The sequence below is a fragment of the Theropithecus gelada genome, chromosome 3, assembly GCF_003255815.1.
Source record: "Theropithecus gelada isolate Dixy chromosome 3, Tgel_1.0, whole genome shotgun sequence".
Taxonomy (NCBI): Eukaryota; Metazoa; Chordata; class Mammalia; order Primates; family Cercopithecidae; genus Theropithecus; species Theropithecus gelada.
This window is the reverse complement of record NC_037670.1, coordinates 2,031,931-2,058,760: the sequence shown is the minus strand read 5'-3', so window position 1 is coordinate 2,058,760 and position 26,830 is coordinate 2,031,931. Positions and strand designations below refer to the sequence as shown.

At 44.8% G+C, this 26,830-nt stretch overlaps 4 pseudogenes across 1 annotated transcript in view; 2 read left to right on the top strand and 2 right to left on the bottom strand.

Moving 5' to 3' along the window:
• LOC112620258 overlaps nucleotides 1-26,830 on the top strand; it is a 41,999-nt pseudogene that overhangs the window by 13,710 nt on the left and 1,459 nt on the right. The window contains exons 3-4 of the transcript XR_003118497.1: nucleotides 1,816-1,982; nucleotides 24,940-25,197. The product of XR_003118497.1 is annotated as a rab5 GDP/GTP exchange factor-like (transcript). The remainder of the gene's footprint in view (nucleotides 1-1,815; nucleotides 1,983-24,939; nucleotides 25,198-26,830) is intronic.
• On the top strand, nucleotides 11,258-12,042 carry LOC112620259 (annotated as a pseudogene).
• LOC112621984 lies at nucleotides 11,796-11,906 on the bottom strand (annotated as a pseudogene).
• LOC112620253 lies at nucleotides 22,851-23,933 on the bottom strand (annotated as a pseudogene).

Below are 26,830 nucleotides of genomic sequence, written 5' to 3'. Positions count from 1 at the left end.
AGTAAGCTCCTTGGAGTGGAAGAATGGAGATAGGCATTTCTGTTTCTTACTGCTTTTAATTGTGACGCTGCTAAATCACTTGGAAAGTTTGTAAAAGCAGTGACTGCTGGACCTTACCCTCAGAGTCTCTGATTTTAGTAGCTTGGGAGTAAGACTAGAGAATTTGCATTTCTAACAAGTTGCCTGGTGATGCTGCTCCTACTGTCTGGGGAATCACACTTTGAGAACCACTGTCTTATAGATAGTGCTTGAGTTTTTTGTTTGTTTGTTTTGAGACAGGGTCTTGCTCTGTCATCCCTGCTAGAGTGCAGTGGTGCAGTCTTGACTCACTGCAACCTCTGCTTCCTGGGCTCAAGTGATCCTCCTACTTCAGCCTCCCAAGTAGCTAGGACTACAGGAGCATGACACCATGCCCAGCTAGTTTTTGTATTTTGTGTAGAGACAGGGTTTCACCATGTTGCCCAGGCTGGTCTCAAACTCCTGAACTCAAGTGATCCGGCCGAGCACGTTGGCCTCCCTGCGTGCTGGTATTACAGGCGTGAGCCACCATATCCGGCCTGTGTCTGGTAATTATTACAGATGGTTCACATGCAGCTAATCCAAAGCCAAATTTTATTGCTTTTATTTATTATTCTCCCCATTCTGAACATTTTCCTCCTAATCCTTCTCTTGAGTCAATTAATGGCATCACTATTTACCAAGTTAGCTAAAAAATCTTGTTTTCATTCTTGATTTCTGTTTTATCTCCCTTGCTACCTACAACTTGACTAAGTTCTATTTCTTCCAACTCAGAAAAGGCTTCTGAATTTTACCTTTTATACTCCTATTTCCCAGGTACTTATTTTCTTTTACTTAAACCTTTATAATATACTCTTACTTCTTGTCCCTGTCTCTAGTTTCTCTACCCTTCAGGTTGTTCACACAGCTACCTGCATGATCTTTCTAAAGCACAGATCTGACAACGATAACTTTTTGGATTTACAGTCTTTCTTCCCCACCACATGATGAAATCCAGAATAGTGGGCTTAGCAGTCAAGATTCCTTACCCTCTGGTGCCTTCCTATGTATCCAGCATCACAGTTCATTACACGCCCAGTGCTCTGGCTACATTCACCTTGTTGTGAAGCAAACCACAGGCTTGCACATCTGTAGTTCCTTCTTCCTGGAATATCCTTTCACTTAGAATACTATTCAGCCTTATTAGTCAGGCGTGGTGGTGTGTGCCTATAGTCTCAATAACTTGGAAGGCTGAGGGAGGAGAATTGCTTGAACTTGGGAGGCAGAGGTTGTAGTGAGCCAAGATCGTACCATTGCACCCCAGCCTGGGTGATGGAGTGACACTCTGTCTCAATAAAAAACAAACAAAAAAGGATCCTATGTATCCTTTAAGACCCAGCCCAAACATCACTGTTGTAAGGCCCCAACAGACTCCCCCAGCAGATTGAGTTGTTCTTTCCTGTGTTCTCACAGCACTCAATTTTTACTCTCTAATGTAGCAGCTGTCCCATTATGTGGCAGTTTACTTACCTTTTTGTCTGTTCTAACCTTGAGCTTGTTAGGGAAAAGGACTAGACTTGATTTCTTTCATGTGGCCCTAGAGCAGTTGCTGAATGAGCATGAGAAGATCCCATTTGAAATCTGTAGTGCATGAAGAGCAGCCCATCCTGTAGCTATGTGAGACCTCAGGCTGATTTGGTATATTTAGTCTCTAGTTCTAAAATCTTTAGATCCTCCTGAATTAATGGAGTAATAACCTTCAGATACAGAGAACCTTGGAGAATATCTAGATCATTCTAATCCTTTCTTGAATTGCAGACTCCAGCGGGAGGAAGAAGAGGCCTTTGCCAGCAGTCAGAGCAGCCAAGGGGCCCAATCCCTCACATTCTCCAAGTTTGAAGAAAAGAAAACCAACGAGAAGACCCGCGAGGTTACCACAGTGAAGAAATTCTTCAGTGCATCTTCCAGGGTCGGATCAAAGAAGGGTAATGTTCTGATACTCTTTTTTTCTTCTCTGCCTGAGTGAGACACAGAGTAGATCCACAATGCTCACAGGCTCAGCTTTGTAATATCTATCAACTTTTTGAGAACATCAGCTCAGATTTGAGACTGAAAGTGGGTTTGAGGGTCAGACAATATATGAAACCAATACTCCTTTGGTTGAAAGACATTGTGTTTTAGAGACATTTGTTTATAGGAGGAATAAAGAGAATTGAAATAGGTAGTTTTGTTTATGAAATTCATCCCCATCCAAATGACTGTCTCTTTGGATGTTTTGTTTTTTGTGCCTTTATTTGTGGATCCTGGTTTGTTCTGTGGTGTAATACCCTCACTGTTCACAGCTTGTCAGAAATGGTGATTTCTAGGCTTGAAAGTCATCTGAGAGAGATCTTCTGCTCGAGAGCTTATTTGAGAGACAACTTGTGTCTTGAGAAAGTGTATTGAGAAAATATAGGAAAAGGCCCACGTTGGGCTCCTGGGGGCATGAGAGTGAGCCGTAGTAGCTATTTTCCAGTGCATGGGTTTGTATGTAGGTGATCATATTCACCCTGCTTCTTAAAATGCCATGTAACCAGCAAGAGGATTGTCACTTAAGTCACAGTTGTTCTACAATTGAGCAGCCTAGCCAGTTGAAGTGGCCCAACATGAAGCAGGAAAGCATCTCTGTTAGGCTTCAGTCTCTGAAAATTTATGTTGTTACTCAGTTATGCAGTCAATGTGAAATAATGGGAGAGACTGGGAACCACCACTGATGCTGTCAGAAGACCTGTTCTCTGGGAGCCCCCTCACTTGCTCCCCACTTCCTACCCTATGGTAATTGTAATGAGGTCTTCTCCCCTGGAGGCAACAGAATGAATAATAAGACAGTGTTACCCCTTAAGATCCTTGCCGGTCTTCTAGGTTTTGTGACTTTTGGTGTTTCCTTTTGTTTTATTATAAGGAAATAAAAGGAAATATTGCATAGAACCAAAAACACACTTCTCTGTAAGACATGGATTGGATACCAGGTGCAGTGGCTCACACCTATATAATCTCAGCACTTTGGGAGGCCACTTGGGAGGCCATGACGGATGGATCACCTGAGCTTGGGAGTTTGAGACCAGCCCGGGCAACATGGTGAAACCCTGTCTCTAGAAAAAGTACAAAAATGAGTTGTTTCTTGGTTGGCTGCCAGTTGTAGCAATTTTGTCTCTACTATAAAGGAGAAAAAAATTAGTACTTGCCAGAGATTAGATAAGAATGTATTGGGCTCATGATTTATTTATTAGGAGGTGGGATAGCCAGGTGGTTAGTAAGGTGACTTTGGAGTCACTCCTGGTTTGAGTCCTAGCTTTGTCATTTACCAGCTTTGTGACCCTGGGCAGACTAACAACTCCAAGTCTTGTCCACAGTGAGGGACAGTAATACCTACCAGAGGCATGTGATGAGGATTCAATGAGTTAATGCATGTAAAGAGCTTAGCACAGTGCCTGACACACACAGTAGATCTCCAGAAAGTGTTAGCTTTTTTAAAATGCAAGTTATTCTTCTGATAGAATAATCTTGCAGGGAGCACAAGGCCATTGAAACCCTGTCTCCACTAAAAATACAAGAAAACAAAAAAAATTAGCTGGGAGTGGTGGCGGGCACCTGTAGTCCCAGCTACTCGGGAGGCTGAGGCAGGAGAATGGCGTGAACCTGGGAGGTGGAGCTTGTGGTGAGCCAGGATTGCACCACTGCACTCCAGAGCGAGACTCTGTCTCAAAAAAAAAAAAAAAAAAAAAAATCCTTAATTCCTATTTAGCTTAAAGTCTGTTTACTGATGGTATGTAGTGAAATGATAAGTATTTATGATAACAGATAAAATAGTAAGAAAATTATAAAATTATCAGCTCTAATAGCCTGATTTTGCAGATGACATTATGAAAGTCCATAAAGGTTAACTGATTTACCCAAAGCTGCACAGTGAGTTTGTGTATAAGAACTCGGGTCTCCTAACTCCTGGGTCAATATTTTTCCAGTATATTCCTTTATTCAATGTGTACACTTCAGAAACCTAGGTTATTTAATATATATAATCAATAGTAAATATATATATATAATTAAGTTTCTGTTACTTAAGTACATAATTGTCATTTATATTCACTGACTCTCCTTGGTGGTTTTAAAAACCTGTGTCTCAAAAGCCTTTGTACAGTGTGCATTATACTATGGAAAGGAGATTTACAATTTAGTGCAGAGGCTGTACTTTAAACAGAAACAATTCTGGAGCTGGGTGCCGTGGCTTGTACCTACCTATAATCCCAGCTACTTGGAAGACTAAGGTAGGAAGATTACATGAGCCCAGGAGTTAGTGGCTGTAGTGAGCTGTAATTGTGCCACTGTATTCCGGCCTGGACAGCAGAGTGAGACACTATCTCTAAAAAAAATTCATTAATTTAAAAAAGAAACAATCCAGGTGACTTTTATTTCAAAAATATGTATGCAGAATGGTTTTTACCTTTGTTCTTGTCTCTCCCCGTCCCCCATGTTTTTGATGGTAGTTATGTCCTTTCGATTTTTTGTTCTTTAGTTGCTTTTTGTCTGTAGAAAGCTTTTGGGGATAAAGACCTTAAAGTATTTAAAAATTCATGTTAGAAAAGAAGATTCCATTGTATCTTTGTTTCACAGACCACTTAATATAACTTAGCCAGGTAAATTTTGCATTTCACACTGATTACTTCTTTGGCCATTGTGTGTGGATAAGGTTAGCCTGAGTGCAGTTTTAATGTATTGGGTCTAGACTAGAAACAGACTTTTTGTATTCCGTATTCTTTATCTTCCTTAGTCCGTGATGCCCTTGCTCTTGATATTTTACTTGTTTCTGTTAGTAGCATAAAGGAAAGCTTTTACGCCATACATAGGAGCTTGGTAGCAGGCAAAATACAAATAACCTTCTACGGAATTTGAAGAATATTTTCACATTCTTGTAGAGTTGGATACGCCTTCAGAGAAAGTACATGGAATATCTTGACTGTAAAGACTCAGTTAAAGTGTTTTAGTCTCCACAGTCAGGGTGAGTGAGCTGTATAGAGGAAGTCACAGTGGTTGGCCAAGCTGAGATATTTGCTTATACATTTCAAAGTGCCCTTTTCTTTCAGAACTCCTATAATCTTGTCATCCCAAGTATCATCTTTTGTACCTCATTCACGAACAGATCTGAAGACAGTGATCCTACAAAGCGTATCTTTTCTTTTTTAGAGTTAAAATACCAATACCACCCAGACCTTAGATTCTAAATACTATTATTCATTAAAGTGAACCAGGGCTGCTTGGAGAAATGACTGATTCTGGGGCTGGGACAGGGAAAAAAGGGCCCCTTCAATATTTTGGGGACATTTCAGAAGATCCAGAAGCCAGCTTGGAGGAATTTCCACTGGTCAAGTGTGGGATAAGTTTGAGTATCAAAATAAATAAGGACAATAAGGCTGGGCACGGTGGCTCGCGCCTGTAATCCCAGCACTTTGGGAGGCCAAGGCAGGCAGATCACCTAAGGTTGGGAGTTCAAGACCAGCCTGGTCAACATGGTGCAACCCCGTCTCTACTAAAAATACCAAATTAGTGAGGTGTGGAGGTGTGCGCCTGTAATCCCAGCTACTTGGGAGGTGGAGTCGGGAGAATTGCTTGAACCTGGGAGAGACAAGAGATTGCACGAAGCGAGGCCCCCTCTTAAAAAAAAAATAAAGTGAAGAAATCAATAAATAAGGACAATAAATGGAGTATAACTGATTAAACAAAATCACAATCCATGTGTTAATTTAACTAGTAAAATAGAGAAATACAGCTGGCGCAGGGGCTCACGCCTGTAATCCCAGCACTTTGGGAGGCCGAGGTGGGTGGATCACCTTAGGTTGGGAGTTCGAGACCAACCTGACCAACATGGAGAAACCCCGTCTCTACTAAAAATATACAAAATTAGCTGGGCATGGTGGTGCATGCCTGTAATCCCAGCTACTTGGGAGGCTGAGGCAGGAGACTCGCTCGAACCCAGGAGGCGGAGGTTGCGGTGAGCTGAGATCATGCCATTGTACTCCAGCCTGGGCAACAAGAGCAAGACTTCATGTCAAAAAAAAAAAAAGTTGTAGTCATGTTAGTAGTAAAAATTGATTCAAGTAAAGTTTATCTGGGTGCTAAATCTGGGATGAGGGGAGGGAGTTTCCTAGGGAACAAGTTATGAACATGATCTCAAATTAACTGCCTATGAATTATTTATTTATTTATTTATTTTTCTTTTTTTCCTTTTTTTGTGGAGACAGGAGATGGGTCTCGCTATGTTGCCTAGGCTGGTCTTGAACTCCTGACCTCAAGTGATCCCACCACTGCAGCCTCAAAGTGCTGGGAGTACAGGCATGAGTTACTATGCCCAGCCAGATTATTTATTAATTATAAATGGAGAAATGGTAACTATAAAATGGTGATGTAGGAGGCAAGGATAGATGTCATGTGCTTCCAGACACGACACTTTGAGAACACAACATCATTTATGAAATGTCTAAGCCGAAAATTTTTAACAACCTGAATCCAGTCATGAGGAAACAACTGGGAAACCCAATCTAAATGGCATTCAGCAAGATATCTGGCCTGTGTTCTTCAAAAATGTCATGCGAGAGAAACAAAGGCTGGGAACATTGTGAACAGTTGAGAAAATTGGAATATGGATTTTCAATTGAGTAAAAGTATTGTATCAGTGTAAATTTTCCTGAATTTGGTAACTATCCTGTAAGGGACATAAAACAATGGCTTTATCCGTTTGCATTACTACAAAGTAATACCTGAGGCTGGGTCACTTGCAAAGGAAAGAGGTTCATTTGGCTCACGGTTCTGCAGGCTGTGGAAGAAGCATGGAGACAAGCCAGGTGCAGTGGCTCACGGCTGTAATTCCAACACTTTCAGAGGCCGAGATGGGCAGATCACTTGAGGCCAGGAGTTCGAGACCAGCCTGGCCAACATGGTGAAACCTGTCTCTACTGAAAATACAAAAATTGGCCGAGCACGGTGGCCTGTGCCTGTAATCCCAGCTACTCAGGAGGCTGAGGCAGGAGTATCACTTGAACCTGGAAGGCAGCGTTGCAGCGAGCCGAGATTGTACCAATGTACTCCCGCCTGGCCAGCAGAGTGTGAGACTCCTTCTCAAAAAAAAAAAAAAAAGAGAGAGAGGGAGAGAGATTGGGTGATGGGCAATGGAAGGCTTGACAATCATGGTCTGCTTGCTATACCTGAAACACAGCTTTATTTCTGTATTAAAAACATAAGGCGAAGCTCGGTCCACTGGCTCGTGCTTGTAATCCCAGTGTTCTGGAGACTGAAATGAGGCAGGAGGATTGCTTGATCCCAAGAGTTGAAGAGCAGTCCGGGCAACATAGTGAGATCCCATCTCTTAAAAAAAAAATCAACCGAACTAGTGCTTGTAGCCCTATCTACTGTGGAGGCTGAGGTGGGAGGATCCTTTCAGTCTGGGAGGTTAAGGCAGCAGTAAACTGTGATTGTGCCACTGTACTCCAGCCTGGGTGAAGAGTGAGACCCTGATTAAAACAAACACAAGGTGACTTTAAATTGAAGAGCAAGCACTTGCCATTTGAGCCCTAGCCAGAACTATAAACTGTAATGTGGATGAGGTTGTTGTTGTTTTCCATATTTCCTTCTTCTTCACTTCTTTCATCTTTCACTGAATCCCTATCGGCTGTTCAGACATAACTCACCTCCTCCCTGTGTATCGAACACCTGAACTGTCTCTCACTTTCCCCTCTCTAATCCAAACTTCTGGCCTCTTAGTAGGGGTTGATTTTTAGAAAACTTAGAGAAAAACAACCAAGTGTTGATTTTAGTAACTTCTATGATCATAACTAGCTAGTAGAATTAATTGTCATTTATATTTTAAAAGGGGATTTTTTTTTTAAGCAAATTGTCTCTTTGGATAAGTATGTGTGGGAGGGAAGCATGTTGTAAGCAAAACAATAAAGGAAATGAGTAGGGTTTTCCTGTCTTTGACTGGCCTACAGACCTCCAGAGTCAGAGGGATTGGTGTTCTTCTGAAGAGTCTTCAGTCCTCTCTTTGGCTTACTGAGGTAGTTGTAGCATAGTCAACAGCTCAGGCTTTGGATTTAAGTGCACAGACCTGGGTTCCAATTCTTGTCTTTATTATGTAAGTGACTGCAACATTATTCAAGTTACTTAACATATTCAGACCTCAGCTTCCTCATTTGTAAATATCATAAGTGTACTACCTGATAGACTTGTGAGAATTATACAAAATAGCATTGTAAAAGTACTTAGTGCGTAATAGGCATTATCTGTATATAAGTTACTACCATTATCATTTTGTCAGGTGGAATATGTATTATGTTTTTATTGGGTTGAGTGTTCTACCAGAGTCAGATAGGTCAAGTTGGTTGATAGCATCATTCAAGTTTTCTGTCTTTACTGACGTTTTAAAAATCACTTCTCTGTCAATTACTAAGTGAGGAATCCTGAAATCTCCAAATATCATTGTGAATTTGTTTCTCCTTTCAGTTCTGTCAAATTTTGTCTTACGTGTTTTGAAGCAGTGTTATCAGTATATACATATTTAGGATTGCTGTGTCTTCTTGAAGAATTAACCCCTTTTTTATGATGAGATACCCCTCTCTGTTCTTGGTAATATGGTCCATGTTCTTTTTTTTTTTTTTTGAGATGGAGTCTAGCTCTGTCGCCCAGGCTGGAGTGCAGTGGCCGGATCTCAGCTCACTGCAAGCTCCGCCTCCCGGCTTCACGCCATTCTCCTGCCTCAGCCTCCCGAGTAGCTGGGACTACAGGCACCTGCCACCTCACCCGGCTAGTTTTTTGTATTTTTTTAGTAGAGACGGGGTTTCACTGTGTTAGCCAGGATGGTCTCGATCTCCTGGCCTCGTGATCCGCCCGTCTCGGCCTCCCAAAGTGCTGGGATTACAGGCTTGAGCCACCGCGCCCGGTCTGGTCCATGTTCTTAAGTTTACTTTGTCTAACATTTGTATAACCACTTAAGCTCTTTTGCATTGTTTCAGAGTATCCTCTTCCTTTCATTAGTTTTTAACATATATGTATCTTTATAGTAAATTTTTTACAGACAACATGAAGTGGGGTCTTGTTTTTTCATCTACTCTGCTAATCTCTGACATTTAATCAGACTGTTTATAGCACTTATATTTAAGGTGGTTTTTTTTTTTTTTTTTTTTTTTTTTTGGGAGACAGAGTTTCACTCTTGTTGCCCAGGCTGGAGTGCAATGGCACGATCTCGGCTCACCACAACCTCTGCTTCCCGGGTTCAAGCAATTCTCCTGCTTCAGCCTCCCAAGTAGCTGGAATTACAGGCATGCACCACCATGCCCGGCTAATTTTTTTGTATTTTTAGTAGAGACGAGGTTTCTCCATGTTGGTCAGGCTGGTCTTGAACTCCTGACCTCCGATGATCCACCCGCGTCAGCCTCCCAAAGTGCTGGGATTACAGGCATGAGCCACCATGCCCAGCCTAATGTGATTTTTGATAAGGGAAAGTTTACCCCTGCCATCTTGCTCTTTGTGTTTATCTCATCTTGTCTTAGTTCCTTCTCTCCTCTTTTCTTGCCTTCTTTATGACCACACCTTTATCTCCACTATCAGCTTGTTAGCTATACCTCTTTGTTTTGTTTTGTTTGGTTTTTGTTACTGGTTGTTCTGGGGTTTACAGAATACATCTTTAACTTACCTACCTTCAAATAGTAGTATGCCACTTTACAGAAAAAAGAAAAATTAAAACAATAGTATTATACCACTTTACACATAAGAATCTTAAACAGGATTCTTACATTTCTTCCTCCCGTCCTTTGTGCTGTGATTCTACATGTTACTTGGTGGTTCTTTCTCTCATCTTGGGTAGTTTCCTCATATGCATGTGCAGTAGTCAGCCACACTCAAGGCAACCCTCTGCAGATACTTGGAGCTTTTTCTTTGTAGCCCTCTGCCCTTCGTAGCATTTGCATGATATTTTGCCATGCAGATCCTGATCACATTGGCCTCCCTGAACTCCAAATGCTGTCTCCTCAGTTCACCAAGTCAGCTAGGTTCTGTTTGAGTGGCCTCTCCCTGTGCCATGACTTTAAAACTCTCCCAGCAGTGAGCTGGGACACTCTAGGAAAGACTATTTGTTTCCCTTCTTTCAGGAGTTAATCTGCTGTTTGCCTGTCATCTAGTGTCTGAAAACCTTTCGTTCATATATTTGTCTGACCTTTCAGTTTGTTAAGATGGTAGGGTAAACCTGATGCCATTAGAATATTCCATGACTAGAAGCAGAATTATCAGACAGAGAAGGATTCACTTCCAAACACTAAAGAATTTTTTTCTAATCATACCGATGTCAGCATAATCTTTGGTTTTCCATTGAGATAAAAAATATTTTAAAACAGATGTTGCCTTTTTTGTTTTGAATTAGATTGTACCTGTTTTATTTATGTGGCTCACGCCTGTAATCCCAGCACTTTGGGAGGCTGAGGCAGGGGGATCGCCTGAGGTCATGAGTTCGAGACCTGCCTGGCCAACATAGTGAAAACCTGTCTCTACTAAAAATACAAAAAATTAGGTGGGCGTGGTGGCGGGCGCCTATAATCCCAGCTACTAGGGAGGCTGAGGCAGGAGAATCACTTGAACCTGGGAGGTGAAGGTTGCAGTTAGCCAAGATTGCGCCATTGCACTCCAGCCTGAGCAACAGGAGCAAAACACTCTGTCTCCAAAAAAAAAAAAATCTGATACTGATTATATTATATGGACCTAAAGCTTTGTACCTGAATGAGGACAAAAAATACACAATTTAAGACATGGCTATATCTTCATTCCTGTGATCTTTCCTGGAATAAGTAGAGATAAGTGTCCTCCTGTACCTTACAATGACTCCACTGTTCTAAACTATGTATTTATGCAAGGAGTAATTTGCCCTGCTGTGTAATTACTGTTAGAAGAACAAAAGTATGTATCCAAAACAGAGCAACTTTAACCAGCAAATAGACTTTAATTATTGTGAGAACTTCAGCAGGGATCGCAACCCAGGACCCAATTTTAAAATTAGGAGCACTGAGGATGAGAAGTGAGGCAGTGGAAATAGCTCTGAGCTCTCTGAATCTATGTCATAAGGAACAAAAGTAGATATAAGATGTATTTGATAATTATATTGAAGGAATAAAAATAATTTAAAACATGTCATAGAAGCATAGAGTGACAGGCAAGGGGAAACTTATATCATCATCGCGGGGCAGCCATGGTGGCTCCATGCGTGAGGCTGGTGCCGCGCAGTCTCCCGGTGTTGGCAGTGTCTCCAGACCTTCTCAGTTCTGCACACAACTACAAAACAAAAGAACAGTTGCCAGCACTTGGAAGAGGACGTGGATCCAAACCAAATGGGGGACAGATACTCCCTCTACAGACAAGATACTCATGGAAGAAGTCAAGTCGGAAGAGCAGCTGAAGGAGGCTGTGGAAGAAGATAAGCAAGCATTGGCAGATACTGAGGGCTCGCAGCAGAGCAGCCAAATATTGGTGGAGGCGGCAAATATGTATAGCATTCAGGGCTTCTGCAAGGACTCGTTAGAGGTGGCAGATGTTTTGGAGAAGGCAACACTGTGTGTTCCAGAAGAAGAAATTAAAGACAATAACCCTCACCTGAAGAACCTCTGTGAGACTCTCACAATGAGTGAAGTCCAGATTCAGGAAGTGTTCAGCAAGCACTGCCAAGCCGAACCCTGTCAGTGCCAAGTTCCACCCTTATGAGCATGCGGTCTTTTTTTCATCTTTGTTCACATCCGACAGGCAATGTGCCAGTGTTGTAACAAGGTTTGAGGGAGGCATTTCTCACACATGAAAACCCAGCGTGAAAACCCAACCGTCACACTTACGAATCACAGGAAGATCTAGCATGAGGTCTTGTTCCACATGCTGGTTTAGGGGAAAGAGCTGAGCCCAGTGGTTCTGGTTACTAAAGTGAGGTTCAAGCTGCATGGGCAGTTCCTGAGACCCGCCCTTGTTGGTGTGGTGAAGAAGGCTTAGCTGCCTCTTACAAGATTTTTTTTTTCCTTAAATCTCTTTCCATAATTCATGAAAAGCTGGTTCATCTTTTCTCATCTATGAATATTTTTGACTTTCCCCAAGGCTCTTGGAAAGCAGAAGTAACCAGTGGGTAAACAGCCCAGTAAGCTGATCTCACAGTTACATTAATGAACTCGTATTCAGGAGTGTTCTTTGATTTTTAGTACTACATGTTTAACCATTCCACTTACTTAGTAAAAAAAGGCCAATAGGACACTACAGGTTATCTAGAGTTTCATTAATCGCACTGTATCTGCTCAGACTCTAGTGACATCAAAGTATTTTAAATGAACAAAATGTCTTTGGGAATTCTACTTTTTGGCAATCTGGACACTCCTGTCTGCACTGTATCTCTCTTGTGCAGCTTGTAGCATGGGAGTTACTGGATTTCTTAGCCCACTAAACATTTCATTCAATAAAGGGGAAAGCAAGGGTTGAAACATTTCTTATGCTAAAAATAATTTTATGATGACCTTTATGAAGAACATGAGTTCGTTAGACACTGTCTAGCTGCTAAAAATGACAGATTTCTGGTTTTTGGTTGGTTGGTTTTTGGAGTTGCAAAATGAGCATATGTACCTTAATGGTTCCCACCACCTTTATTTTGCCAGTAATTGAATTTGAGAAAATCAGTTAGTTTTGCCCTGTTTTCTTCATCTAAATGGAAATGTTTAACTCTGTGTTCTACTAGTTACTAATGACCTCAAGATATATTCCCTGGTGAGATGGACTTTCTCAGAATGTGAGGACTGCATGCTTGGCACTCTTTAAATGTTAGTGTTTCATTTTTCAAGAGGATTAAAGCCCTCATATGTTTATTTTCCTTTAAAAAACTACTTCAGGCAGCACAAATTGGTTAAAAAAAAAAAAGGACATCAAAACTAAGACCTAAATAGATTAAACAATTAACAGCAGTACAGACAAAACTTAATGAACTCAGAAAATAGATTGTGGCGATTCATATCATAATGACGGGAGTTCCAGATGAAATACACAGAAAACATAGTTAAGGAAGATAGTCAGAGGTTTTCAAAGTGAAAACAAAGATCTCAGTCAGACCATTAAGAAAGTGTACAAAGTGCCTCTTGGCATAATAGTCAAAGAAAGACACCCACTTGTCAATGTTTTAATCACAAAGTAAAACATTTATTTTAGAAAAATAAAACGACAGCTTTACTCAGATGTTATAGAAAAGATGATCCCTTACAGGGATTAGAGAGTACTTGAGGAAAAGGGTTTACTTACTTTCACTGTTCTGTTATCTTTTTTTTCTTGGAAAACTATGACAAACCTTTTGGAGTTTTGTAGAGCCTAAAAGACCTTACCAAAACAAACTTGCTCTCACTTTGCCCCTTTGGCAAACGCTGAGTGGGGCCTGAGAGTTACCTTATTTGCAGGCTAACAAATTAACCTTAATCTGCCATGGTTTCACAGATACTGGCCAAAGACACGAGTCTCCTGGGTCAGAGACAAAGGCCAGTTTCTTACAGCAGCAGCAGTAGCCAGAGCATTTGCATTTGTGCTTATCCCCTGAGTATCTGTTGCTATGGGATAATGCAGAGAAGACCAGGGAAAGCCTGTGCATGCAGTGAGTTGTATTAGAGGAGAGGAACCTTGGACTTAGGGATCCTTATTAGACAGTAAGTGGTCTAGCCTTTTCTCTTGAAGGAGGCACTATCTCTGTCTCTGAAAGCTGTTATACAGATATCCTTGAAAAGATGTTGCAAAACAAAGGCAGTCATTGCCTCTGTTCACAGATAGGTAGAAAGAGATCTATGGAGAATTGTCTTCAGCATCTTATAAAGGGAGGAATGGTAATAAATAGCCACATTCATTCAGTCAACCCATACTGAGCACTAACCATGTTCTTGGTCCTGTTCTAGGCGTGAGGATTTGGTGGTGAACGGTGCCCTTGTGGAGCTAACATTTTAGTGGGGGAAATGGACAATAAGCAGATCTGTAACATAGTGTAAGTCCTACAAGAATGGAAAGCGGGACGAGAGACAGAGTGGCAGGGGAGTTCTTTTACATTATGAAATAAATACTGGAGCATAAACTGTGGTAGAAATGGAAAAGGAGTTTTCTGTATTGTACTGTAAAATTATAGGGGTTGTACGGAGCTGGGGGAGGAGAACGTGATCCCTTGACACCAGTAAGACAGGCCACTCGGGTCTCTAAAAGGAACTCAGAGAGTTTCTAGTTGGAAGCGAGCACTACAGGTTGAGTATCCCTTATCCGAAAGCCTTGGGACCAGAAGTGTTTCAGATTTTTGTGGTTTTCCCAGATTTTGGAATATTTACACATATATAAGATAATTTGGGACTGGGACCGAAGTCCAAACACAGAATTCATTTGTTGTATATATAACTTACATACATAGCCTGAAGGTAATATTATACCACATTTTTTTTTTTTTTTTTTTTTTTTTTTTTTTTTTTTTTTTTTTTTTTGAGACGGAGTCTCGCTCTGCCGCCCAGGCTGGAGTGCAGTGGCCGGATCTCAGCTCACTGCAAGCTCCGCCTCCCGGGTTCACGCCATTCTCCTGCCTCAGCCTCCGGAGTAGCTGGGACTACAGGCGCCCGCCACCTCGCCCGGCTAGTTTTTTGTATTTTTTAGTAGAGACGGGGTTTCACCGTGTCAGCCAGGATGGTCTCGATCTCCTGACCTCGTGATCCGCCCGTCTCGGCCTCCCAAAGTGCTGGGATTACAGGCTTGAGCCACCGCGCCCGGCCTATTATACCACATTTTAAGCAGTTTTGTGCATGTAACAGTTTTGGCTACAGCCCATCACATGAGGCCAGGTGTGGAATTTCCCACTTGTGGTGTCATGTAGCCACTGAAAAATTTGGGATTTTAGAGCATTTCGGATTTTTGATTTTTGGGTTAGGAATGCTCAAACCTGTAATAATAATCACAACAATGAATATGGTTTGTTCTAAGTTAAGTGCTAAAATTTGGTGCAAATGAAAGGTATAAAACCATGTGTAAACTACCTAAGAAGATTAAATGAATGGATAAGCTTTTGCAGAAAATACATGAACTAAAAGGACAGATTTGGGCATGCAGTGTGTACCTGTAGTCCCCACTACCCAGGAGGAGGCTGAGGCAGGAGGATTGCTTGAGCCCAGTAATGTGAGGCTGCAGTGAGCTATAATTAAGTCTGTGAATAGCTACTATACTCCATCCTGGGCAATGTAGTGAAATGCCATTTCTAAAGAAAAATAAATAAAACAATAACAAGTTAAATTATAGCACCATAAAAGAAAATTCAAATATCAGTTAAAATGTTATCTCCTGTATTAAAGTTAGACTTGAGGTCTTAATAGTGAAAAAAAACCAAAAGCTCATTTTTTGCTGGCTGTGATGGCTCACACCTGTCATCCCAGCACTTTGGGAGGCTGAGGTGGGCAGATCACCTGAGGTCAGGAGTTAAAGACCAGCCTGGCCAACATGGTGAAACCCCGTCTTTACTAAAAACACAGAAATTAGCCAGGCGTGGCGACAGGCACCTGTACTCCCAGCTACTCAGGAGGCTGAGGCAGGAGAATTGCTTGAACCCAGGAGGTGGTGATTGCAGTAGCTAAGATCACATCATTACACTCTAGCCTGGGCAAGAAGAGCGAAACTCTGTCTCCAAAAAAAAAAAAAAAAGAAAAAGAAAAATCCTCACACTTCATAATAGTAGTCCTTTTGTTATATAGACCCATTCTGCTTATTGAAAGGATTTGAGGTTTACAAAATGAATTTAAAATAAGATTGAGAGAACAGGGTCATAATTTGATGGTACTTGGAGTTCATAAACATGTTCTTAATGTAGCTACTACTGTGATTACCTACATAGAAGTCAAGGCATAGGCTGGGCGTGGTGGCTTATGCCTATAATCACAGCACTTTGGGAGGCCAAGGCGAGAGGATCACTTGAGGCTGGGAATTTGAGACCAGACTGTTCAACATGGCAAAATCCCGTCTCTACTAAGAATACAAAAATTAGCCAGTGCGATGGTATTCACTTGTAATCCCAGCTACAAGGGACGCTGAAGCACTTGAACCTGGGAAGCAGAAGTTGCAGTGAGCCAAGATGGCACCTCTGCACTCCAGCCTAGGTAACACATCAAGACTCTTGTCTAAAAATATAAAAAAAGCCCAAGCTTAAAACTAAAACTAGTTCTCTGAAAAAATATCGCCAGCAGATCTAAAGTGTAGTCCATGGATATATTTGTCTGGTGATCTAGTTTAGTACAGAAATGAAACTTAGAGAATGTATAATGTAAATATATTTCATCAATTCATAGGTGAGGGCTAGATGGAAGTCTCCTTGGAGAACTGGAAATAGAGGTGTGGGGTGGTGGTAATGAAAACCCACGCATTTGACCTACGGAGCATGCTCAGAGCGAGGCCCATCCTGCTTTCAGTCAACTGTGGGGGTAGGGTGGGTAGCATCAGGACTTTTCTCATAGAGTAGTTCTGGATCTACTTGGGTTCACACTGCAGAGCAGGAAGGTAACAACTTTTCTCGCGAGCATCGCTAGAAAGATCTGGTCACCATTGTCTCACCACAGGCGTTAGTATAAAATAAGCACACTTACTGCTGCTACCACCGTACCGATCTAGAGAAGGAGACAGCTCCAGTAAGAAAAAGTGAGACTTACAGTGTGCCCCACGGTACTTTGTCCTTCTTGTTTGTAATTGTAGAATATTAATAATGATTGCATTCAGTCTTCCCATGTAAATTGAAAGCCGTCTGAGCATTTTCTTGTCCTTTTTGTATAATTGGTACAGTGGCTTGAGTTCTACTCATCATGTAATGAGTGCTTTTAGAATGAATGCAAATGTAATTTTTGGGAAATCCATGAAAAAATAATCTTAGGAAAATCCAAGGGAAAACAGAACAGTAATAAAAGTACAAATACAGCAACATGGCAAGATAAGTCTAAAAAATTTACTTACAGTGTACATACTAGTGATAAGAAAATTAAACAGCCTAGCATATTTTTTAAATAATAATTTTTAAAGACAACAGCAATAATGTTAAATATTGAGAATTTAATGTAGCAAATTAGAAGTTCATCTAAAGAATTAAAAGACAATTTGATGGTGGCGGGGCATGGTGCCTCACACCTGTGATCTTGGCTCTTTGGGAGGCTGAGGTGGGCGGATCACTTGGGGTCAGGAGTTCGAGACCAGCCTGGCCAATGTGGTGAAACCCTGTGTCTACTAAAAATATAAAAATTAGCCAGGCATGGTGGAGGACACCTATAGTCCCGGCTACTCAGGAGGCTGAGGCAGGAGAATCGCTTGAAACTCGGGAGGCAGAGGTTTCAGTAAGCTGAGATCATGCCACTGCACCCCAGCTGGGGTGACAGCGAGACTCCATCTCAAAAAAAAAAAGAAAGAAAAAGAAAAATACTTTGCAGGTCAGTATAAATACTTAAAATATCATTTAAATTACAAAATGTTACATTATTTATTCTAGAAAAACAATGAAACAAATATACTATATGTTTTTTTTTTGGTGAGCGGTAAAAAGCAAGAATTTGTGAAGTGGGGAGGCTTCTAAATCCAGCAGACTTTTAAATATATTCTAAAATGAAAGTCATCACACCTAGATGAGATTTGGGTAAAAAATGAAAATACAGAACAGTGAAATAAACCAGAGATTTCAGAAATAGATTTAATTTATGAGGAGCAATTTATATGACAACTGGGAGGAGGAGGGGGAACAAGATCGCACTTTACTAACTGCTGCTGCTGACAGATTCCTGTATAGAGTTTATTTTAGTTATGTGTTTCGTACCATGCACCTTACATTCCAGCCAAATCAAAGAGCTAAACATGAAAAAATTGAGAAGAAAGTAGATTAGGATATAGGCTGGGTGTGGTGGCTCATGCCTTTAATCCCAGAGCTTTGGGAGGCCGAGACAGCTGGATTACTGGAGGCCAGGAGTTCAAGACCAGCCTGGCCAGCATGGTGAAATCCTGTCTCTAAAAATACAAAAATTAGCCAGGCGTGGTGGCAAGTCCTAGCTGCTCAGAAGGCTGAGGCAGGAGAATCACTTGATCCAGGAGGCAGAGGTTGCAGTGAGCCGAGATCCCACCATTGCACTCCAGCCTGGGCGACAGAACGAGACTGTCTCAAAAAACAAAAACACAAAAATTAGCTGGGCGTGGTGGTTCACACCTGTAATCCCAGCTAGCTGGGAGGCTGAGGCAGGATAATTGCTTGAACCTGGGAGGCAGAGGTTGCAGTGAGCTCACTCCACTCACTGCGCTCCAGCCTGTGTGAGAGAGCCAGACTCTGGAGGTGGGGAAGTAGATTAGAACATGTATTTCAGCTGTGGAGAGGAGCTAAAATTGAACTTTCAAAAAATTGTTTTGCCCTGGTGCAGTGGCTAACACCTGTAATTCTAGCACTTTGGGAAGTGAAGGCAGAAGGATCACTTGAGCCCAGGAGTTTGACACCGGCCTGGGCAACATAGTGAGACCTTGTCTCTGTATATTTTTTAAAAATAAAGAGAGAAAATTAAAAACTTAAAAAAAAATTGGTTTTTGTTTTTGTTCTGTTTTGTTTTGTTTTTTTGAGATGAAGTCTTACTCTGTTGCCCAGGCTGGATTGCAATGGTGCCATCTTGGCTCACTGTAACCTCTGCCTCCCGGGTTCAAGAAATTATCCTGCCTCAGCCTCCCAAGTAGCCAGGACTACAGGTGCCCACCACCACACCCGGCTACTTTTTGTACTTTTATTAGAGATGGGGTTTCACCCCGTTGGCCAGGCTGGTCTCAAAGCTCCTGACCTCAGGTGATCCACCCGCCTCAGCCTCCCAAAGTGCTGGGGTTACAGGTGTGAGCCACTGCACCTGGCCAAAAGAATTGTTTTTAATGACCAGGTAAAAGGCTTAATTGTATTAACTTTTTAAAAGTCTGTGCAATAAAAAATAAAACTCAGATAAAGTGGAAGGCAACAGTGGGAAGTCATGAATATAAATGAGCTTAATATAGTGAAATATGTAAACTTCACTAAAGGTAGTACCTACGCTTTGGTTTTTTTTCTTTTTTTTTTGAGATGGCGTCTCACTCTGTCGCCCAGGCTAGAGTGCATTGGTGCAGTCTCGGCTCACTGCAACCTCTGCCTCCCAGGTTCAAGCGATTCTCCTGCCTCAGCCTCCCGAGTAGCTGGGACTACAGGCGCGTGCCACCATGCCCGGCTAATTTTTTGTATTTTGTTGTAGAGACAAGATTTCTCCGTATTAGCCAGGATGGTCTCAATCTCCTGACCTTGTGATCCACCTGCCTCGGCCTCCCAAAGTGCTGGAATTCTAGGCGTGAGCCACCGCGCCCGGTGTACTTAGGCCTTTATAGACGAGGGATCAATTTTAATTCAACAAATGGCATGGATATGGGTAAGCAGTCGACAGTAACGAGGGCTGCAGTCACGGTGATCACAAAGTGCCGTGAGTGCTTTTGGCCTTTTTCACTGAGGGAACGAGGTGACTGCCCGCGACCCCGAGAGTCCTGCCATCCTTTTAGACTTAAGCCAGACTGTCAGACTGCTGCAGGCTTCCACAGGATGTATTGGCCCTTGGCGTGTGATGTCAATGGCCTATGTAGATGAAGTCTGTGACAGCCGGTCCCAGGGGTTTGTTCTTGGCCTTATTCATGCTCTTCTACTGTGACATCCTTGTGAGAACCCTTGGGAGAAATTTTTGATTTTGCTGTCAGAATTTCACCTGAAGAATTCGTTTGCTTTCGTCTTTTGAACCCTGAATTATGTAACTGTTTTCATCTTAGTGATGATTGCTAAAAAGTTTAGTTAGAGGCAGATGTATGGGCTGACTCTTGACTAATTTAGACATCTTCCAGGAAAACATTTCTGTCTTGTCATCTGTGGCTCTGCTTTTGGGGTCTCTCCATGTTTCTTTTGTTTGTTTTTGTTTACTTACTGTTTAAATTTTTTTTTTTTTTTTGAGATGAAGTCTCGCTCTTGTCCCCCAGGCTGGAGTGCAATGGCGCGAGCTCGGCTCACTGCAACCTCCACCTACCGGGTTCAAGCGATTCTGCTGCCTCAGTCTCCTGAGTGCTGGGATTACAGGAGCATGCCACCACGCCTGGCTATTTTTTGTATTTTTAGTAGAGACAGAGTTTTACCATGTTGGCCAGGCTTGTCTGTGAACTCCTGACTTCAGGTGAACCGCCTGCCTCGGCTCTCCAAAGTGCTGGGATTACAGGGTGAGCTGCTGCATCTGGCCTATTGTTTAAAATTTTAAAAAATTGTTTAATACCTATTTTGTGCTGTTGTGCTGAATTGCATTTATCTTTTACATAGACTTTAAATGTTCTTTGGCAGAAAGTGAGGAATAAATACATATATTACACCTATAAAATCAGTAAAACCAAATGAAAATCATCAAGCCCAATGTTGTCAGGGCCATAGGGAAATAAGCACATACACGTGGTTAATGACAGTGTGCACTGAGTTTCTGAGGAGTGTGAGTAGCAATAGATGCTTAGAGTTATAACGTTATTTATTCTTATTAAGCAGTTAATGCCACTTTTCGAAATGTATCACAGAGAAGTAACCGAAAAGAAGATAGCTACGATGCACAACAATGAAAGAGGGGAAGCAACTCAAATACACAGTGGTAGAGAAGAGTCGAATAAGTCAGTTAATATAATGGAATGTTATAAAGCCACCAAAAATGATTCAGTGGGTTAGATAAATAGAAATGTCTATAAAATATGTAAATTATCAAAACATGTATTAAATCTATTTAAGACTATGTAGATATAGCAAAAAGAATGAGATGGTCATGGTGAGACTGCTAGGTGGGAAGGGGTCCCCAGAAAAACTCCAACCGGCCTGTGCACTGGCGTGGAGCTTCGGGAAGTTGCGCAGCCTTTTGTAGCAGCGGGGAGCCTGGCCCCTCTTCTTTCTGTGTAGAACCTGGGATTCTAGCTGCTGGCAGAAAGCACTCTAGCAGGGACTTCGACCTTGTGAGAGTCCCCGTTTCCCCCTTTTCCTCCTTTTCACCCAGTAAAACCCTGTCTTACCATTCAAACCATCTGCGAGCCTGGGGCAGACACCATTCTGTCTCCTGCCTCCAGTCCTGTAAAGATGCTAGGATCTTCCAGGGCATGACAGGCACCCTCAAAGGCAGATGTGGGGAGGCCCTAATGGTCTGACTGCAGCCTGCTGACGGGGGTGGGGTGGTGGTGACTTCTCCCAGGCTGCTGCTGGTCCACCCACTGCACTGCAGTCCACCTAGTGCTGGGGCTGTGGGGCACAGGCCTTCAGGACCTACTCCCTTACCCTCCCAGGAGGTCCAGGCCTGGAGTCCTTATGTCCCCTGGAAAGCTCACTCCCATCCTCAGGGTAGGAGGGCAGTTGCACGCTGGGCTGGTTTGGGCCTGTCCTGGGACACCCCTGCAGGCCAGGTGCAGCAGGGGATGTGGCTCTGAGGGGTTGCTGTGGGCGGGTTAACGTGGAGCTGGGTTCTGGAAGGGAGTTGCCATGCTGCCTGCCAGAACACCTCCTCTGAGACAGGGGTGCCTTGTGGGACAGTGCACCAAAGTGCCCTGGGCACGAGGGGTCCCTGCACCCCACCCCACACACACTGACCCTGCATTGGGGGGCCCTGGGCTGCAGAACCTATCCATGATGTTGCCATGCACCTGGCTCTGGTGGCACTGGGACCCTCCAGGATGGGCTGAGCAGGGCCTCCCACCAGTGCGTACCCCAGCACCAACAGGAGTGGGCCTAGGCAGGGGGGCAGGGAGTGACGCCCAAGGGGACTTACCCCAGCCTCCTCTTATACCCTGGGGGTTCTCGTTTTTCTTGGCTGAGGGAAGTGGCCTCTCCCTACTGAAACCTAGGGCCAGGCTGGGTGTGGGGGGAAACGGGGGGGGGGGGGGGGGGGGGGGGTGAGCAGGACCCCAGACCTTGGGAATCTTGAGTTGGGGGCACAGGCTCTGCCTAGGACGTGCCTGAGGGCCCAGGCTGAACTCCCTCCTGAGGAGCCAGGCTCACAGGTTGTTCTGTGGGACTCAACGGGGGGCAGCCTCCTGGCCAGGATGAGGAAGGCTATCACCCCGGGGTCTGCGGGAGGCATATGCAGGCTAAGCTGTCGCCTGCCTGGCTCCCCGATCCGCTGCAGCCAGTCCCTCAGCCTTGGCCGGGACCCGAAGTCTGACCGCCATCCCTGGGGGTCCGCTGCCAGGCGGGCACCCCCCGCTTAGAGGCCATCCCCACCCCCTCCATCTGCCCCTGTCTTAGCGACAGCCACCTTGTCCTGGTGCCCTGGTTGAGGGAAGGAAGCTGCCTTTGCACCCCTGGTCTCGGGTGCAGCCTCAGCGCCGCATCGGAGCCGCCCAGCCCCCCTCTGCTGGCCGTTGTCGGAAGTGCAGCCTGGCGTGAGCCTTGCCTTTCCTGGAGATGGGACCCAGGGCAGCACCGCTGGAAACGGGGAGGCGGTAACTCGTGGAGGAGTCCCCCACTGTCCCCTGACAGCGGCAGTAGTAACTGCGGACCATGCGGACTCAAGAGAGCCCCAGTGTATGTCAGCACCAGGAGCCAAAACCGAGTCGAGGGCTCGGTGCGGAGACCAGCCGGGGGCAAGCCTGGGGTGCCTGGATGGCAAGTGGGGCAGGAAGGCGCCCGCACTCCGGGACTGCCTGGGCCTGCAGGGGCTCTCCAGTCAGAGCCAGGGTGCGACGGGGCGCCCGCCCTGAAGGCTGAGTGCCAGGTCTGCCCTGGGGGTCTGCTCAGCCCACACGGGCTAGATGAAGGTGGAGTCCAGAGGTCCCCCCACATCCTGCTGGCTGAGGGCGTGGGCCTCAAACAGCTGCTTAAGCCGACTTCTCCTGCTCCAACTGCATGATGTGCCCACTCTCCTCGGTCACCTCCCGGGTGAGGCGTCGGTTCTGCTCCTTCAGCATAAGGATAGTCTGCTGCTGTCAGCCCGGGGGGACGAGGTGGATGTCAGGGCAGGGCGGAGGGGCCCGGAGGAGGAAGTAGGCAGGGCCCGGCTGGCACAGGCCGCAGCCAGCAGCTCTCCCAGGCACTGAGCCACCTCCTGTACCTTGGGCAGTAGCCGCCCCAGTGGGCGGGGGCTCCCTGCAGCCCCAAAGTCGGCGCTGTCTGTGCTCTGACCCAGGCAGCACTGGCGCTCCTGCACTCGTAGTTGCTGCTGGTACCAGTCGCGTCTCTGCCATCATCTCCAAACCCTGCAGCAGCACCTCCTTCTCCTGCTGCAGCTCCTTCATCTGCTTCAGCAGGCCGCAGTCCATGCCGGTGGTGATGGTGTGCCTCTGATTTCCTCTCGGGCACTGAGTCCACCTCTAGGGCCCTGCAGGCCGATGCACCTGTGTCGGCGCTCGCGCTCTGGGACCGCTCAGGCTGCGTGGGGCAGGACGGCGCCTCTGCTGGGGCGCACAGCTGCTCCGGGCTGTGGGCCGCGCCGCCTGGACCTGGGCAGGGGCTTCTCCAGGACCATCCGTGGCTCGTTGTCCAGCGCAAACCCCAGGCCGGGCCGGGGCGCACGTGGGGTCCCGGAGGCCGCAGTTGGCGCTCAGCGGCGAGGTGCGCACGCCGGCCACAAAGCGCTCGAAGGTTAGGTAGGCGCCGGCCGTGGCCACCTGGCGCAGGCCCTCCAGCATCCCGCGGGACAGGTCCTGCACGTTGGCGCTCTGCCAGCGGGACTGGATCTCGCGCAGGTGCACGCAAGCCGCGCCACCGGTCGTCCAGGATGTCCAACAGGGTGCGCAGGCTCTGCAGGAAGGCGAGCGGCAGCCCCTCGGTGCTGGGCGCCAGCGCCGGGGGTAGGCACGCAGGCCCGCTCAGCCGCGTCGGCCCAGGCCATGGGCGCCCGGGCTCTGTCCCCGCGCCCGTCCCCGCGCGGCCCCACAGCGGGGCCGGCCCAGCACGCTCAGCCAGCGGCGACAATAGGTTTTTTTTTTTTTTTTTTTGGATACATGATTTTACTCTTTCCCAGGCTGGAGTGCAGTGGTGTGATCGTAGCTCACTGCAGCCTCAACCTCTCGGGCTCAAGCCAGTCTCCTGCCTCAGCCAACTCAGAGTAGTTGGGACTACAGCCATGCACCCCTACGCCGGCTGATTTTTGTATTCTCGCATCCAGTAGAAAGATGCTTTGTGTGGTAGCCACATTTCTAAAAAGCGGTATGCAAATTGAGATTGTCGAAAACATTCTAAAATGTAACAAGCACAGAAGCAATAAAAAGATTATCAGACAACTTCTTCCTTCTCCATGGAGCTCAGAGGCAGCTTACATTGTGATTAGAAGTGTGGGCTTGGCCAGGCGCAGTGGCTTACACCTGTAATCCCAGGACTTTGGGAGGCCAAGGTGGGCAGGTCACCTGGGGTGAAGAGTTCAAGACCAGCCTGGCCAACATGGTGAAACACTATCTGTACTAAAAATACAAAAATTAGCTGGGTATGGTGGTGGGCACTTGTAATCTCAGCTACTTGAAAGGCTGAGGCAGGAGAATCGCTTGAATCTGGGAGGCGGAAGTTGCAGTGAGCAGAGATCAGGCCACTGCACTCCAGCCTGGGCAACAAAGAGTGAAACTCCATCTCAAAAAAAAAGAAAAAGAAAAAAATATGAGTATCCATTGCATAATCTGAGGATTAGAGAAATGTGCTTGTAGGGCACACTGTGTAGTATCTGGCTCTTGTTTCTGTTTTCTGTATGAGATCATATTTAGTAAGTCATGTATACACTAAGTTAACTCCTGGAAAGGGGGTTAGTGAGGATTCCTTCATAACTTTAGAGATAAAACATGATTTTCCTATTGCTTCTTTTTTGTGATTTTTTTTTCATGGGAAATACTGTCTTTTCTGCTTTGTAGATATCATTGAAATGGATTCCAAGCGTGTGCCTCGAGACAAGTTGGCCTGCGTCACCAAGTGCAGCAAGCACATCTTCAGTGCCATCAAGATCACCAAGAACGAGCCAGCGTCAGCGGATGACTTCCTCCCCACCCTCATCTACATCGTTTTGAAGGACAGACCCCCCACCCCTTCAGTCTAATATCCAGTATATCACGCGCTTCTGCAATCCAAGCCGACTGATGACTGGAGAGGATGGCTACTATTTCACCAATCTGGTGAGTAAGTGAGTTCTTGGTGTTGTAGAGAAGGACTAGGAAGGTGGTGGTTTTGGGGATGTGACAGGTGACTCAGGCCCATGACAGGTGAATGCTCCTGTTTGAGAAGGCAGCATGGCTGAGGAAGCTCACTGTGCATCAGGGAGCACAAAGACCAGGCCATACAGACACTCTGCCTCCCAGCACTTGGTCAGAGCTTGTGTTTGTCCTACGGAAACAGATGACATGTGTTGGGCATCACTCCCCACGGTCCTGGGTAGAAGAGTCCTTCACTTGGCTGGGCCTCTTCAACCATGAAGAAGGCAAATCTTGCACTTTAATTCATTTTTATAGAGGATCTAAGATTGATTTTTTTTGTTTTATTTCTCAAGTTCTAAGAATTGAATACTGAGATTTTTTTTACAGGTCAGTTCAGAGGATGTGAAATGATTTTCAAGTATTATGTTGTTACAGTGGTTATTGATTATAGGCAAGACAGTATCTAATTATGTATCAGTTAATAAGGCTGAATACTTCCCACCTTTTTTTTTCTTTTATTTATGATTTTTTTTTTCTACAGAGTCTCACTCTGTCACCCAGGCTGGAGTGCTGTGATACAATCGTAGCTCACTGCAGCCTTGACCTCCAGGCTCAAGCAATCCTCTCACCTCAGCCTGCTGTGTAGCTGGTACCACAGGCATGCACCATCACACTGGGATAATTTTTTTTTTTTTTAGAGATGGGGTCTCACTGTGTTGCCCAGGCTGGTCTCATACTCCTGGGCTCAAGCAGTCCGCCCACCTCAGCCTCCGTAAGAGCTGGAATTGCAGGTATGAGCCACTGCTCCTGACCTGAATTCTTTCTTTTTCTTCCTAGTAAACTCTGCTTATTTGCTTTCAACTGAATATATTGTGAAGCTAATGAATTTGGATCCTTGGGGCAGCTTATGGACTTGGTTTTTTGTGTTGAAAGCCTAGGAACTAAGAGATGGGGAGGGGAAGCCAGGATGCATAGGGAGCATTTTTGATAAATTGCCAAAAAATGTCTCAAAACAGGTACATGAATCTCTAGAAATATGTCATGATTTATTTCTAGATTCTAAGTATGTATTCACATTTATACCTACTTTTGTATTTGTCACTTTTTTTCCTTTTCCTGTAAGTAGATTCCAAAAGTTCCTCAGGTTCCTCCAAACCTGGACCTGCCCCCATCACTCATCACCCTCCACCATTGTGTTCAGCTACGTGTTACTCTAGTCACCAGCATCTCGGGAGGGTGATTTGCAGGTGGAGGGACTTGGGAATGCTCTTGATCAGATGCTTTCACCTTTATTCACACTGTTTTCCATCCTCCCAGGTACATGGTGGTTTAATCCGTAGTACTAAAAAAGTTTAAGTGGCCCATGTAGAATGAGATTAGAGGTACTCATATATCTTTTTTATTTTGAGATGGAGTGTCTCTGTTGCCCAGGCTGGAATACAAAGACGTGATCTCAGCTCACTGTAACCTCCGCCTCCCGGGTTCAAGCGATTCTCATGCTTCAGCCTCCCAGGTAGCTGGGATTACAGGCATTTCTGTGCTAATAATTGCTACCATGTATTCATTGCTCACTGCAGGCCTCTTGGAAGCCCGTGACATGTGTTATGTTGTTAAT